The sequence below is a fragment of the Cyanistes caeruleus genome, chromosome 17 (genome assembly GCF_971803275.1).
Source record: "Cyanistes caeruleus chromosome 17, bCyaCae1.hap1.1, whole genome shotgun sequence".
Classification (NCBI taxonomy): Eukaryota; Metazoa; Chordata; class Aves; order Passeriformes; family Paridae; genus Cyanistes; species Cyanistes caeruleus.
This window is the reverse complement of record NC_141717.1, coordinates 8,165,666-8,181,902: the sequence shown is the minus strand read 5'-3', so window position 1 is coordinate 8,181,902 and position 16,237 is coordinate 8,165,666.

Genomic DNA, 16,237 nt, shown 5'->3' with positions numbered 1-16,237 from the left:
TTAACACAAAAGTATTTTAAATTGATTGGTTTATGATTTATGAAGGATCAGCACATTGCTGGCAGTCGATAAGTGCCTGCTATTTAGGAATAAATCTAATTATTTGGTATGTTTCCAGTTAAAACTGAGTAGTCCATGTTCATACAGTGGTTTGGGATGACTCTTCCTCAGTGAAATACTCAGATGTTTTGGTGGGGGTGTTTCTGCCTTGCATTTGACCTGCCCAGTACAGCAGCAGCACATCTCCCCCTGGCACTGGTGACAGAGATCACCTGAGCCCACTTCTGCTGAAAGTATTGCTGCTGACTCCAAGGCAGCCTGGGCTTTGTGCCTCCTCTGTTATTAGGGGAAACTTGCATGGGAATTTCTGGAACACAGCTGTTCTCAGAGCTCCAACCCTGCTCTTCAGCACACAGGCTCAATGCTGAATCCCCCCTCCCAAAGGGGGAGGGCTGGGACTGCTGGGACAGAGCCCAGGATGTGGGGGAGTAGCCAGGTTTCAGTTCAGGTCTGTCCCAGACTGCCACAGTGCTCTGTGCTGCCAAACAGAGGAAAAACTAAATTGCTAGACCAAAAAATAACATAAAATTAAATAAATAAATAATAAAAAAATATTTTTAAAAAAGTGCAATGATTTCCCCCTGAAATATCCAAATTGTTCTTTTCCTTCTCTCCAATTTCACACAAATCCAGTGCAATCAGGAATTTCAGGCTTTGGAACAACTAAATCTTCCCCCCACAACAGTGGCTGGGTGTCCAGAATGGGGCAAGGCAGATCCTGCCTACATTCTCCAGTAAACACCATGTGCCTTTTCAGGAGCCAGGAGGGTTTCTTACTCTCAACTCTACCAATGAGTACCCTAAAAAGAAATCATGTCCCTTTTTATGTGATAATCCCATGTGTCCAGACTGACACCACAATGATCAATTAATTAGGAAGATCTTATCACTCCCTGGCTTTACACAGTGAAGAGTTACTAATGACTTCTTTTAATTCTCATAACAGATTAAACTGGGAACAGTGAATAGTTAATCCATGCCTTTTAAAGTCCCCCATAAAAACTGCAATGCAATCCATAGGGACTACTTATATGCTAAGAGAAGAGTTTGACATCTAAATGCAGTAAAGATGAGAAAAGACGATATTCATGCTTATTTTACAAGTCTCAAGCTATTTTTCTAGCTTGTAGAACAAAGAAAAAATTGGTAGATCTGAAGACTGAGCCAACCTGGTCCATTTATTTAATAGGAAGAACATCCTTTCTGTATCAGACTTGTGCACAGAAACAACTCTGTCATCACCACATACTTACCAACGGGGTTATTTTTTGGGTTTTTTGCAAAATTAGCCTACTAGCTCCAGAAAATGACCCAGGTGAAACATCCTCCCCATCACAGCAAGCAACTCAAAGGGTAACTAAGCAGAATTACAAGCCATCAGCAAAGCTCTCTTTTCACATAATCCCATGTCCAGAGACACTGAACACATTTTGTTTAGCTCCCTTTCACACCATCCCACAATGGATTTATGGTTGCACAGGAAGGAAAGGCTGTGTTAGACTCCTCATCATTATATCTCATTATATCATGTCTTCTGCTTCTATTGACAGACTTAGGTGCCTCACTCCATTTTGTGGTCAATATAATTTCCAGCTGAAGACAGCAAAAGGCTGCAGTTTTTAATAAAACAAAAAAAAAGCAGATATTAGGCACTGATGTACACTTCTAACTGTAATTCAGTGGATTAGGAAGGGTGCTATTCTCATTTCCATGTGTTCTTTGTAATGTGTTCCAAGTACAGTTATACAAACTGCTTAATATTTCTGAATTAAGTAAAATGAGCCTCTTGTGGCTAGAGAGATTTGTTCTTCTAAGTATTTTAGGTTGTTAGGCTAATTTCATTTGGTTTATTATGCACTGCTTGACACCCTTGATATTCCTCATTGATAAGAACACCTCCCATCAATGTTTTGCCAGGAGCCCCCTGCACTACAGAAATCAGCTCCTCTCTTCTGCTGCATGCTTGACAGTATTTGTGGTAATAAACATTTGTCACTAAAAAGGTGACTGGGGAAATCATGCCTTATTAGCAAAGCAAGCTTCTTACTCTGCACTCAAAAAAGCATCATGTCTAAATAAGAATTTTACAGGAACCGTGTGATACAGTAATTGTGATGAATTAGAAGTGCCTTCAGCAATCTCCATTTAAAGAAAATTAAGACAGTCATGAGTAAAATTCATTATATTTAGCCATTAGTAAATATTTTCGACTAATACAGTAATGGGGGAAAAAAACAATTCCTAGAAGAAACATTTCTGTGTTTCCTGTAATTATTGAAAATCAAAATATATTTGGTGGAAAGCAAAGTAATTATTTTACTTGCACTGGCAAACTTTGCAGCTATGCAGGGTTAGGTTTTTCCCCAGTTAATGAAACATTGCTTCAGGAACCAAACCCATTGCTCATTTCTTTTCTCCACTCCTATTCACTCCTTAGATTAACAAGCCATTATTCTAGAACCAAAATATTATTCTATCAGTGTGTGACTCTTAACACTTGCTGCAACAATACACAGGTATTTGTAGAGCTGCACAAAGGCATTTATTGCTAATAACTGCTTGAAATTTGCTGCCCCTGTGTCAAGAACCAAGAAGGACCAAAAAAGCACCAGGACAGCACCAGCTACCAAAAGGTTACAGAGTCCTCACTGCTCTCATTTACCCTTACTGTTCTCATTCAAGAGAAGAAGAAAGCTCACAGCAAAATTAATTCCCACAAGCTGTTCTGATTTGGACTTTTTTTTAACATTTTCACATCCAGTCTATATATTAGATGCAAGATAAAGTAGCTACAGCATCTTGTGATAACACCACATACAACAAACAGCATCATCATAAACCTGAGCATTTCTTTATCTCTGATATGATTTGTACATTTTGTCCTTGCAAGTGTAAATTACCTTCTTCACCCCTTTGTTTTTTCTTTGCAGCTGTTATCACTGGAAGGTCATCACATTATTATCATCCACCAGGCTGCTGATAACACACTCAGTGAAGCCTTCCATCTCTCCATCTAAAGACTGGGGGGAAAAGGGGAGGCAGAAAAGGAATTTTTCCATTTGAAAGCACAATTCAAAGGCAACCTGGCTTGTATGCCACAGCATCTCAAACCTGTACCGGGACTGCAGCCCTGGAGACAATCAAAGTTTTCATCAGGTGCTAAGAACCCTTTCATTCCTCCATGCAAATTTTAATCAAGTATGTTACTGGAACATCAAATCTGGCTAAAAACAATCCCAGGCAGATTTCCCAGATGGGATTTTCAAGGGCTCCAAGGAGTCAGGCACATACCTTCAAACAGGATTTGGTTTTATTAGAAAAACACTGGCCTCCTTCCCCAGCTCCAAATCCACACCTGCACTCAGGAGCTCCCTGGGGATGGTTTCTGTGCTGCCATCCCTTTACAGCTGCTCCAAGTGGAGAGCTTGCAGGCTGAGCTGGAGCTTCATTCCTGAGGTTTAGCTTATCTCTATTGTGAAGGAAACGATGGAGCCTGAGAGTGCTAAATGTGCTAGGAAAACATGTACCCAAATAATTATTATATGTCATTAATAAGGATTAAACATTAATAAAATTACTTGCAGAGGGTTCAGTCAATTGCTGGTATCTTTCATGTTAATTAATACTTGGCACTGTATAAATACTCAGAACATACTTTATTACATTTGTACAAGACAGCTTCCAGAGCAATTTTAGGTACCTGCTAATGAGAAATAATGGTTGTCTGAGCAAAGCATTGGACTGAAATACCAAGCTTTGTTCCAGATTTCAAGAGATGCCCATGATTCCCAGAGTGTCTTTCACGTCAGAGCTTTTGATTTCAATCCATGTTTTGTGCAGATTGTCAAGCTTCTCAAGATACAGGAGCTCTGCCATAAACATGTTTGGGGTTTTTTTAGGACAATATCCTGTCTTGGGATTAGCCCCAGAAACAGATCAGGGCTGTGTGTATGAATATCAATCTCTCTGGTGCACCTTTTCCACTCAGCAGAAGATGATAAGCTTCACTCGTTTTTGAAGATCAAACACAAATTTGTGCCATCTCTCTGGACTAAATGCTGAAATGAGTTTGTCTGGCATCCTCATCTCTCAATGACCACCACAGCAGTCCTCATTTCAGTGTAAATCCTTTCCAGAAGGGACAACTGGGGCCTATTTAGCTTCAGTCTGGCTGTGTGGTATAATTCATTTGGACAGTCAATAATGCTGCTCTGTAAAATGCCAGCCAGACACTCTCAGAGACAGGAGAAAAGGCCTCCAGCCCAGACTAGAACACCGTCTCCTTCAGTGCTGTGCACTCCAGGAGCTCATTTAAGCAGCAATTGGGCACCCTGCAGTGGGCTTGTGCTGGCCACAGAACTCTGACCTGTCAGGTGGCAAAAGTTGTCCCTGCTGACCCTGCATCTTCAGAGCTCCAGATCTCCCTGTCCCTGGGGAGCACTGCCTGCTTCTGGACATGGAAACCATCCACTGGTATTTACTGTTTCTGCTGTTCTTTTCCCAGTTGCACTGCAGATCACCTCCTCACTTCACCAAGCTGAAACTGCTGAAGTCACACAATAAACAGGAGAGGAGCAGCACCCACTCCTTTCCTTTCAAAGGATAAGGTGCTTGCTGTAGCAGTAAGATTTCTGAAATAAACTTGATGGATGCTCCAACTCATTTTTATTTTCCCACTTAAAATGTAGCTGTAAAACTTAGGTCAGGTTGGCCTAAGAGGCCAGTCAAGATGCTCCAGCTATATATCTGCAAATGCTAAAACAATCCTTCATGCTGTAAGAAAACAGCCACTCCTTGATAAAGTAGAAAAAGCCTCACAGCTTTTCCATATCCTCCCTAGATCATCAGGATTTTTTCTGGTCCTGCTGAGCTCAAATGATGACAGTACTAGACAGGCTATTATCACACTGTCAGAGATTCTTCAAGCTGCCAGCTGCTGCTACTTCAGCCTATTTTTCAATAACCACAGCTCACCCTGCTGCCTGCCAAAGCCTCCCATTGCTGGAACAGCCCCTGCCAACTGGCAGGATTCCTTCAGGGAGGAGAAAGGCTTGGTTCATGCCTGCTCTGCCCCTCCCCAGGAGGAAGGGACACTGAGTGACAGGTCCCTGTCAGCCAGCAGTGACTGGCAGGTTACTTGTGTTCCTCTTGAGAACACATTTTGTTAATATGTGCTTAAAACTTCTAAAAGCCCACAGGTCAGAAAAGCTTACCAGCAGCTCTCTCCAAGTAGGAGGACGACTTAAGGTTAACTGCTTCCTTAATGTGCAATAGTAAAATAGATTTACATAGATAAAGTCCTTTGATTTTAAGTAGCACTTTCTGCTAGGATGGCTCCACCATGAAGGAAACGTGACCTTGTTCAAGCACCCTTTGAACTAACAGCAAAGGAAACCTTTCAGGTACAACTTTCCCAGATTCAGCTCACTGAAAGAACTTCCTCCCTGCAGCAGGAGGGGATATCAAACATTTTGTTACAGGGTTTTGCTCAATAATGAATAGGTTTGGTGAGCAAGCCCAGAAAACCTGGCTGGGACAGGTTTGCACTGGTACAGCTCACAAGGAAAGGAATGGAAGGAAAAACACCACAAACTTGCAGCAAGCAGGACAGCCTATCTTAAGCAAAAATCCATGCAATAGAAGCACTTGCAAGGATGTGGATTACTCATCAACACCAATACTCAGCAGGCAAAGAAGTACATGAGGTAAGTGTTTGCCGTCTGGCAGGACACACTGGATGCTGCAGAATAAATGTCAGGATAAAACAGGAATTCCCCAACCAATTTAAATATTCTTAGCAATAAAAGCATAGTTTTAGGCATAGGTTAAGGAAAATATCACACAGTAGCCCTATTTGCAAAGCCTGAAGGGTCACCAAATGCCTTTACAGGTGTGTACACTGTACAGAGGGTTGGCAGCCACGTCTCCCCAAGGACAACAGGAGACACATCCCAGGCATCTTGTGGGAAGCAGCAGCCCCCACACCACGGGGAAGGTATAAACCTGAGGAGAGCATGCCTAGGGATGTCCTGTGGAGGACTAAGAGCTGGGCTCTGTGTTCCCTGTGGGTCCCCTCCAACCCAGAATATCCTGTGCTCTCCTGAGAGGGAAAAGCTGCACACCCTGCGTGGAGCTTGCTGCTTCTTGCAGCTTCACCTGCTGGAGTAAGAGCTCTCACCTCTCCCTGCAAACCCCACGTGAAGCCAAACCAGGCTGTCATTCTGATCTGTGGCTGCCACCCCCTCCAGCACTGGCTCTGTGCTGCTGCCCACACCTGGTGTGTGACACTGGGACATTCACAAAGCACCCTCCAAGCGCCTTAGATTAAACCATTAATTATTACAGCCATTAGGATCCCACTTCAAGATTTATCTTCTTCCCATATCCCCATTAAACAAATTGGATGTTGGTTTCCAGTTATTCATTCTGCAGAAGCAAATCCATCAGTGAGCTAACACAGTAATTTTGCACATTAACTCCACTCCTGCAGGACAGATATTTTTTCCCCAGTTTTCAGAGAGGCTGCTCAGCCTTGCAGAGGCACTGCCATGGAAAGCACACCCACACCAGCAGCAGTGGTTTATGAGATCAGATCCTCCACCACACCAGCATAGGCCTCAGCAGCCAGCTGAAAATAAATGACCTCCAGCCAAGAAGTCAAAAGCAGAGACCTCTGAAGGAGTTCTCACACTGAGCCAGAGGAGAACGTGCTTTAGAAAAACCTGATCCACACAGCAGGTGGAAGCCCCACCCCATCCTCAAAATGGTTCAAGCAGCATTATTTCCAGCTCTTTGAAGATCATGATGAGTGGAGGAGTAGACTGGACATCCAAATTTCCAGATTTCTCATCAATTTTCCACACAATTAATAATTTACTTATAATAAACTGAAGACATTTTTATGTTTTTGATGTAAGACTGCAATATTCAAGTGCCTCAGAGCAGTAAAAAGAAATAAATAGAGCAAAAGGAACATTATCCAACATAGTGAGACAAAACTCAGAGAGGATAAAGCATAGGAAGGGAAAACAGCAGACAGAAGTGAAGGTGCCACTTCAGGTTATATGGGAGAGCAGAAATAAAAGCAAAGATCTTTTCAAAAAGATCCCTAACCTCAACTGCTTCCCTTTTTTTCCAGCCAGCTCCTTCCTCTGCTTCTAGAAGAGGAGGAAAACACCACCAGCTGGCTGTTCTGAACTCTTTTCTTGTTTGTTTCCATTACTTAAAGGATGCATTCCAGTGACTCTGCATTATTTCTGGTTGCACTATTTGCCTCTGTTGAAAAGTGCACGAGCAGGAGAAAACCTAACAGCTCTGAAAAAAGGTAAAAGTCACATCCATCATCCTCTAAAGGTTCAGAGCTTTCAGTCAACATTCAGAGCAATGAGATCTTGGTATCTCATGCCTTTAAAAGTTCTTCAGCAGAATCAGGGAGGGGAGCGCCCGTGGCCTCCCATGCCTGCCAAGTCAGTGCTCCTCCTGAGCTGATGCACACTGATGTTATACTCCAGGGACTCCACTCTTCAACAGAAAGAGAATTGCATCTCCAGTAGGATGAATTTCCAGACTAAAGGATGTGTCTAATTTTAATTTGCTATGCATAGATAATTGACTTTATACTGAAATTGCTGTCATTTAATGTTTATCGTATTCAGATCTGATGAGCCACCTGAGGAGTAGGAATTACTCCTCTCAGGTTTGATTTATTTATGGTATCTTTTCTCCTTACTACAAAGGAAAGATAAAAATCCTTGGCCCATGCCCAGGACACACAGAGTGTCTGTTTTATGTGTGACATACCAGGAAGTCACTTGTTTGTACATCACACTCTCAGTGCTATCTGCAGAGATGTGACACTGCTGCTGCAATGGATACGGAAAACAGGAATTCAGTGGTGCAGCTTTTGTTTTGCCTCCAAATGAATCCATTCTTTGGCTCTTCACTGTAGCTCATTTCACTGATGTACTGCTCTTCATCTTCCTGCTCTGCACACATCAACACTGAGTCCTCAGAATTCTGCACAGCTCCAGAGTGTGCTCCAGCACAGCCATGCTCCAGTATCCCACTGCTCCCCCTCCTGCTTCAGGAAGGACCAGATGTGTTTTAATACTTCAGTGCCCATTGTATCAGCGAGGCTTTGCTGTCCTTCCTTGAGAGCATCCAACCCCAAACATCCTGCTTGGCTCACAGCTTCTCAGGCTGCAGTCCTGAGGGGGAACATGGGCACTCCAAGGATTATCCAAAGCAACAACAGAGACAAAAGTTGCTCTAGATCACACGTGACACACAGGAGATGAGCTTCCTTTTAGATCACAGCAGGTCAAGATGAAATATTTTCATTTAAAAGTTATATTTAATTCTCATGTGCTGCCTGGGATCCATCCATAATTATATCCTACTAAGAGTCCTCTAAACTACCAAGTGAACCTGGTTTTGTTTTCAGTTTTGGGGCATGTTTTATTGGGGTGCTTATTAAAACACCTCTTCTGCTTTGAGACCAAAAGAAGAGGGAGGAGGTAGAATATCTGAGAGATGTTGCTAAAAAGCTTCAAGTTACTGCATAGCAATTTTAAATAGCAATATTTACAAAGGTCTAGGGAGTACCAGGTTATATGTACTGCTGAAAACATACAGAGTTTTGGGAATGGCAGTATGGCTCAATGCAAATTGAGAGCCACTTGTTAGTACTTCCTGCTGGAGGGCATATGTCATCACCACATGGCAACTCATGGAAGTGTGAAATAGGATCATTATCCACTCCTGTCCCCCCCCAATTCGGAAATAATGGTAATGAAAACAATCTATTCCTCAGTCCTCCCAGGAACAGAAAGACTTGGAGAGGAACAAGAATATTAAAACAAAAAATACCAGGGGAGAAAAGTGATTTTTCAAACTCCAAAGCAGTCTACAAGCTCAAACACTTCCCTTGCAAGTGCATTTTGAGTTTAGCAGTAATTAGGTCCCCAGTCAGAAGAAGCAGCAGTCAGAGCAGCACTCATTTACAGCAACTGCAGCACTGTGCAAAACAGCACCTGAAGAGCCCAGGCTGAGCAGTGAGCTCAGAGCAGAGCAGCCCTCAGAACACATTTGCAGTGGGCAAGCTCTCCTAGGCTTACAAAGCCCAGGAGTTTGCTCTTCCTTGCTTTCCAACAAATCTCCAGACAGACCCAGCAGACTCCTGGGACAGGACAAGGCATGCAAGCCTGCAGGTCTGTAATGCACCATCCACAGAAGGCAGAACCCAATATCAGTGAACACCATCACAGCAGCTGGAGGTCCCACAGGAGCACTGAGGTACTGTGCTATCCCCAAAAATGACCAAGCTCCTCGTGGGACAGCGTGCTGTGCAGGAGAAAGGTTTCTAGGTTTGTCTCCTCATGCCTCCTACTCAGCAAACTCAGTTTTCATTGCAGCTTTCCAGGGCAAAGCCTTTCTTCAGGAGACACAAATGGCAAACATCTCATCTCACAAGATTTAGCATCTTGGCTGTAAGGGACTTTTTGTTTATAGCTTTATGTTTCTGGGGGTTTAAGCATGGTCTCCTGCCTTAGCAGGAGGACTTCTCAGCACCTCTTTCTGCAGGGATGGAGATATTGTCAGCCTGTCAGGTACTTAATATATTCTGAGCTGCAATAAATCTATCTGGCCACTCATTTCTTTCCCTGGTTAAGACATCCTTGTGGCCCCAGCTGCTTGGGCTGTTCAGAGATTTGGGTTTTGCTGGTCCTGCCCCCAGCTGCAAATACTGTCTGGGATTATTTTTACCTGCAGAGGTTGTTGTTGTCAACTGAGGACATGCTCAGAGCCACCTGTCTGCACTGTGCCTGAGCTCCCCAAAACTACTTCCCTCCAGTGCTGGTAGCTTGTTTACAGGCTGCTGGGAAGTTGCTATCCCCAGTTTATTTATTCAGGTTTTTCTGTGTTGAGTTAAATGCTGCAGCAGCTGATTCACATATCTCCTATCTTTTATGTTTAAAACATCTTCTTGAGAAGTTGAGATCCCCTTCACCCAATCTAGCAGGGAGGAGTGACTGGAATCTGAATGATGTCCTACTCTCCAAATGAGTGCTTCAAGTGACAAAGGTGAGACTGAATGTAAAGGAGTGGAAAAGATTTCAGGGAAAAACTGAGAAAGGTCTCATTTATGTCCTAACCTAGAAAAGGAAAAAAAATAATAAAAATCTAAGCTTCAAACCACTTTAGGGGTCTGGAAAATTCCAAGGATGGGGCAGCCACAGCTTCTCAGAGCAGCTCATGCCAATGTCACCAATGTCACAGGAAAGAATTTTTTTCCTAATATTTAATCTAAATCTACCCTGTGTCAGTTTAAAGTCATTCCCTAATGACTTTAAGCTGACCTGTCATCACATGCCCTTGCCAAAAGTCCCTCTCCAGGATTCTTGTGGCCCCTTTAGGCACTGGAAGATGCTACAAGGTCAGCCCAGAGCCTTCTCTTCTCCAGGCTGAACCCTCCCAGCTCTCTCAGCCTCAAAAGGGAGGTGCTCCAGCCCTGGCATCAGCCCAGTGGCTTCCTCTGGACTCACTTCAACAGATCCTTGTCTTTCTTGTTTATTTTAGATTTTATGTTTAAAAAAATCATTTAGATCAGCATTTTATAGAATTTTTTTATTAATTTGACAGTTCTTGTTCCTTTTTTTAACATTACAGTATGAAATTTACCATAGGAGATATAATCAAAAGAAAAATTATATGTAATAAAAAAATACTCTATCAGTAAATATTTTAAAATGTATTTTTATTGAAATCAACACTTCTGTACTAATTTAATTCATCACCATTTTTTTGATTCCCAGTTCTACCCAGAGTACTCAGTTTCTGTAGGAAAAAATGTGACTACATTCAATAAAGTCACCAAGTATTTTCATCTGGAATATAAATGGAAGTAACCTTTCCAAACAGAATATATTAACATATGCCAGAGAATCCATTGGTTATTCTGAGACTTCTTTCTCTCAGTCTTTAATCACTAATGCTATCATTCTAAAGTCAGTTTTACAAATGACAAAAGGACCACTAGGTCTCCTGAGAATGTGGGATTTTTCTCAATCCCAACAAGGTCTCACAGCTGTGTTACGTTCTAGTAATTCATTTTTAAGCAGAAATGTTGTCCCATTCCCTAAAATGATAAACAAAGCTGATTCTTCGGAATTCTGTTAAGCTCCTTGCAAATGAAATAATTCTCATCTGAGAAGTACAAATATGCAGATGGTCTATTATGTCTTACTCTTTCAAGCAGAAGGAAATTAGAAGGAACTAGGAACTAACAAATATCCCCAGGCAAGGTTTGCAAGACCCAGAAGAAAATGGAGAAGCACATCTGTTGCTCTTCATCTCTTGTGGTATAGAGAAGAAAACTGATACAATACACCTAAAAAGGGGTCATGAGAGGAGAGGGGAAACTGAGAAAGTTGCCAGGTGCCCAGGAGCTGTGTTGTCATAGTGTCTTAAAGACCAAATCTCTCCAATCTATCTTCAGTCAATAAAGCTGGTGCTCCTGGCTTTGGGAGAAGATGCAACACTCAGGATGCAGTGCTGTAAATGATTTCTGTCAGCCCCTTCCCCGAGATGCCAGGAGCACCACGCTGGCTCCTTGATGGTACCTCCAGAGCCTTTGTCCAGCAGGAGCCTGAGTGGTGCTGGGGGAGAGGATCCTCCGGCAGGGAGCAGCTGCTGGGGGCTGGGCACTGCAACATCCCGTGAGCCAGCACACTTCAGCTCTCCATCATCTCTGCTGTGCCTGATCCCTTTAGAAGGTGAGGCCTTTGGACTCTGAGCAGGGAAATTTCATTACAATAAATAAACCAGGTATCTAGGATGGGGTATTTGATCCTCAGCTTTCAGAAAACCTCCACATTCAGCTGGTAAATAAAAATCACAATGTGGGATGATGCCCATGCCATTTAGCACTTAAAAAAATCACAAATTTCTAGTATGTCCTTGAAAAGCAGATTAAAAATTTCCTTGCTCTTGTCAAATCCTTATTCTGAAAAGTGGTAATGCAAGTTTGGAAGCTGAGATCGTTTCGTACCTTAAAGCTGTGGAGCAAGTGGATGTGAGGGATTTTTCAGGCCAGAAGTGTGTGTGAAACCACATTCCAGATGTCAGCCATACACTGACATTTATTTCTAATGACTGAAGAAAATATTATAGCAAATAAGATCAATAAGACACAATGAATTAGATTTTACTTAGTTTTGTTAGGTAAAGAATGATCTAAAAGCAGGTCTGGGTTATATCCCCCAGAACTAAAGCCAGAGTTTGGACACCTAAGAGACAGTGGCTTAAACTATTTTTTAAAAAGTACATGAACCAAGGAAGATCAGAAAGGTTCTGCAAGATTGTAATATTTAATTGCATAATATAACAAACACTGCCATTCTTTATTTCTGTGGAATTGAATTCTTGATTTAACACTGTACCAGCTCTGTGCTTCCCTCCCATCCATGGTCCAGATGAAGTTTGATTTGGAACAGAAATCTATATGTTGCTATAGATCCTGGCAGAGGTATTATTTCCTATATAAAAACTAATGAATGCAATAATCTCAGATAGCATTCAGTACCAGAGAGAACATAGGCTCATTGACCTAGCAGTAAGCTCAAGGCAGGGCTTTATGGATGGAGATTTTTGCTAATTATTTTGATGGAGAAAGGAAACCTTGCACAGAAAAATGAGGAATAAAAGCTGAATAGCCAAATACGGCTGTGCCCCCATCTTTTATTGTATTAATACAATTTCTTTTCTGCCTTTATTTAAATTATTGAAGACTGTAGCAAAGAAGCCTTCTAATTGTGTGGGCTATCTTTTCTTTATTGAAAAGCTGAGTTTTTTCAGTATTTTGTACCTTTTGTAGTACAGGATCAGTCTGCATCTCTAAAGACTGAAAATATATTTGTACACAAGTCCAAATCTTAGCCTGGACGTACAACAAACATTTTGTGAAGCATAGTTTGTCTTCTGGAGAGGTGATGCTTTGCAGCCTGGTAATGGATGTTTGAGTACCCATTGTATTGGATGCAGAAAAAGCAACAGCTCATTTGTGAAAAAGTAATTTATTCCATATATTTAAGAAATAGCAAGAAGAGCTGGTGCCAGGTTACAAGGAACAGAAGCAGAGATTTTCATCCTATAATGTTATATATTGTTATAGTAACATTTCACAAATTGTCCTATGTCCTAGTAATTAATTTTTAACCAGAAATGTCCCATTCCCTAAAATGATAAATGAAGCTGATTTTTCAGAATTCTTAAGTAGTAGATTAAGTAGTTAAATTTACTGAATATTCATGTTTAATGAAGTCCAGGATAAATCCCTTCTGGTTTTGCCTAGAGTTTTTTATTTAGAGTAAAGCAGAGCTGGTACTCAGTAGTTAAAGTGGGTCTTGCCTTCCTTAATGCCAGACAGAGATGTTGGTACTTGTGCTCTGCAACCCCACCAAGCATCCCCAAGGATAACAGCACATACAGCTGGCATGTGGAACAGAAGGGAAACTCCATTTCTGGTCTTAAATGCACAAGAAAATTTGCATCCAGTTTCCATGTTCATTATAACACAGTAATTTTTTCTCTCTGCAGATAAGGGGCTTCACTCCTCCAGGGACAGAAAGGGCTGGTTTGGATTGGGCAGGTGCTGGTTCAGCTTTGTCAGGTCTGTGTGTGGAGAGGAACCAACACAGCCCTGATAACACCCAATGAGCTCTGGGGTTTCTCTGCAGAGGAACCATCCACATCTGTCACACATCACACTGAGAAAAGGGGAGGGGAGGGCCTGGCAGCATCCCACCCCCTCCTTTTGCAGGGAGCAGAACCTCTGGTAGGCAATGGAGCACATGAACAAGCACAGGAAGGCTTGGAGTGGGAATTCCTTGTGTTTTACCACAACACTATGCTCAAAAAAAGGACTCACTGTGGTGAGAGAGCTGTGAATAAACTGGTCTTAGTGATGGGGATTTAATTATTCTGGTATTGACAAAAATGAGAATTAAAGGAGGAATCAACCTGCCGACTTCCACAGGCAGTAAAAAACAAGTTTATCTTTCAGTGTGTATTGAGCTCATAGCTATGATAAATTCAATAATGGTCTGTGGGTGTCTAGTGCTTTATGATAACTTATCATTTGGCTTCAAGCAATCATGGTCTTGGGCTATGAAGCTAACAAATAAGACTTCAGACAGCATTATACTGCTAAACTCAAATATTCCCAGAAAGATGGTGGGAGAGGAGGGGGAGAACAAGGAAGAAGTGATATTTAAAGCAAACAGAGTAAATAATGCAATCAGGTTGATCCCAGCAACAGCAAAGCTAAAAGTGATAATGGAAGTTACTGGAGTAAAGCACCAACATATCAAATATAGACAGAAAGCAATTACAAAAGGTATAATAGAAAATTGAAAGGACAAGCTAACTGATGTAAAAAGCTCACAAAAGCTCTGTAAACATTAAAGGGGGAAAAGTTGCTAATAATAATCCATGAAGGCTCAGAGAATACTAATCAGCCTTGAGCTGTTCTTCATTTGTACAAGGGCATATGGGCCCATTCCAGGTTTAAATAAATGACTGAATGACAGAGATTAAACTCACTGATGTTCTTTTCAAAGGAAAAAAAAAAAAAGAAAAAAAGAAAAAGTAAGAATTCTGGCGTAAGTCAATAATGCACCAGAAATAGATTTAATGGAGTTTCAGAGATTTTCTAAAGCCACTAATCTATGTGCAAGGAAAACATGACTTACCACACATAAAGTGAACCCACCACTGGGTGTGATGTGGGCCAATGCTGTTGTGCTCAGCTCAGGAAATTTGCTGCCTTTCAGGCCTTTTCTACATCCCTCATTTTACTGCATTTACCTTTGCAAGAAGCCAAATTTATATTACTTTCAGAGTGGACAAGAATAGAAATACAGATGCTGTACCAAGCAAGGAGTACTGAATAGCAGGAAAATTAGACACCAGTCATCTCAGGGTTCAATTCCACATTCAGCCTCAGCTTTCCTGGACAAGTCAGTTACTCAGATTTCTGGCAAGATTTCTAAAGCCATCTCACCTTCAAAAGCCTCACTGCTTAGTCCCTGTTTCCTCAGCACAGGGGTACTCATTATTTATTAGAATTGCTAATTCTAAAACTGCACTTCCAGTGTCTGAGGAACAAAATTCACATGAAGATGAACAGCAGCAGGAATCAAACTGCTGTCTCAGAAGGCCCACAGATTTGCCTATTTATTTTCCCAGTACGGACAATTTCTGATACAAAGGAAAATACTGAAGTGCTATGTCAGAGGACTGCCTGTTTGCTTAAATTTCATCTCTTTCTCTCCTTGGTGAGTTAGAGAAGCTGGCAAGGTTCATATTCAGCTGAGTAAAAAGTAACCTGGTAGGAGGTGAGGAGCACATAAAGCAGCAACAGAGATTTGAGGAATTTTCTCCTGAAATTCTGCCCTCAGTGGGAAAGGAAGAACTGAGCTCTCTGTTTTAAGTATTTGTTTTCTTGCTTTTAAAGCACACATATTTTTTTTATTAAATTGCTGTATTTTTAACACTGGTGCTCGTGCTAATCAAAAACACTTGGAGTGTGACAGACATCTAATAAAGAAATTTAGAAATTAAGCTGAACCATCTATAAAGAAATTTTAAAACTCAATATTAATGATCCATTTCAATCTTAAACAATACTTTTGTGCACCACTGATGAATCACCCAAATATATGTAATATTTGTTGTTACTTTTGACAGAAAAAATAAGTAACATGCAATCCTATCTGTATCCAGAGGGCCTTTCTCTCATTTCCCACAGATTTCAGCCATTTGCCCACATCTACCTCACAAAGCAAATTAATTAATCATTTTTTCACTGCTGTGCCTGCAAAAAAGAATAATAAACATTGACTCTTGAAAGATTTCCAGTAAGTCAACATATTATGTTAGTCCCATCCTGCATTTATTCTTTGCATTAACATAAATTAATGAAAGATGCAACAAGCAGATTTAACTGACATTTTCAATAATTTGGACAGGGCCGGTCCAACCAGTACTGAAGTGTTAAGAGCACAAACTCAAGCCTTAGGTATGCAGAGATAGCCCTGAGCACACCACCCAGCAGAGAACAGAAGAGGCCAGAAGGCAGCGCTGACCCGACTGCCCCATTTCTGCACTGAGCATCCCA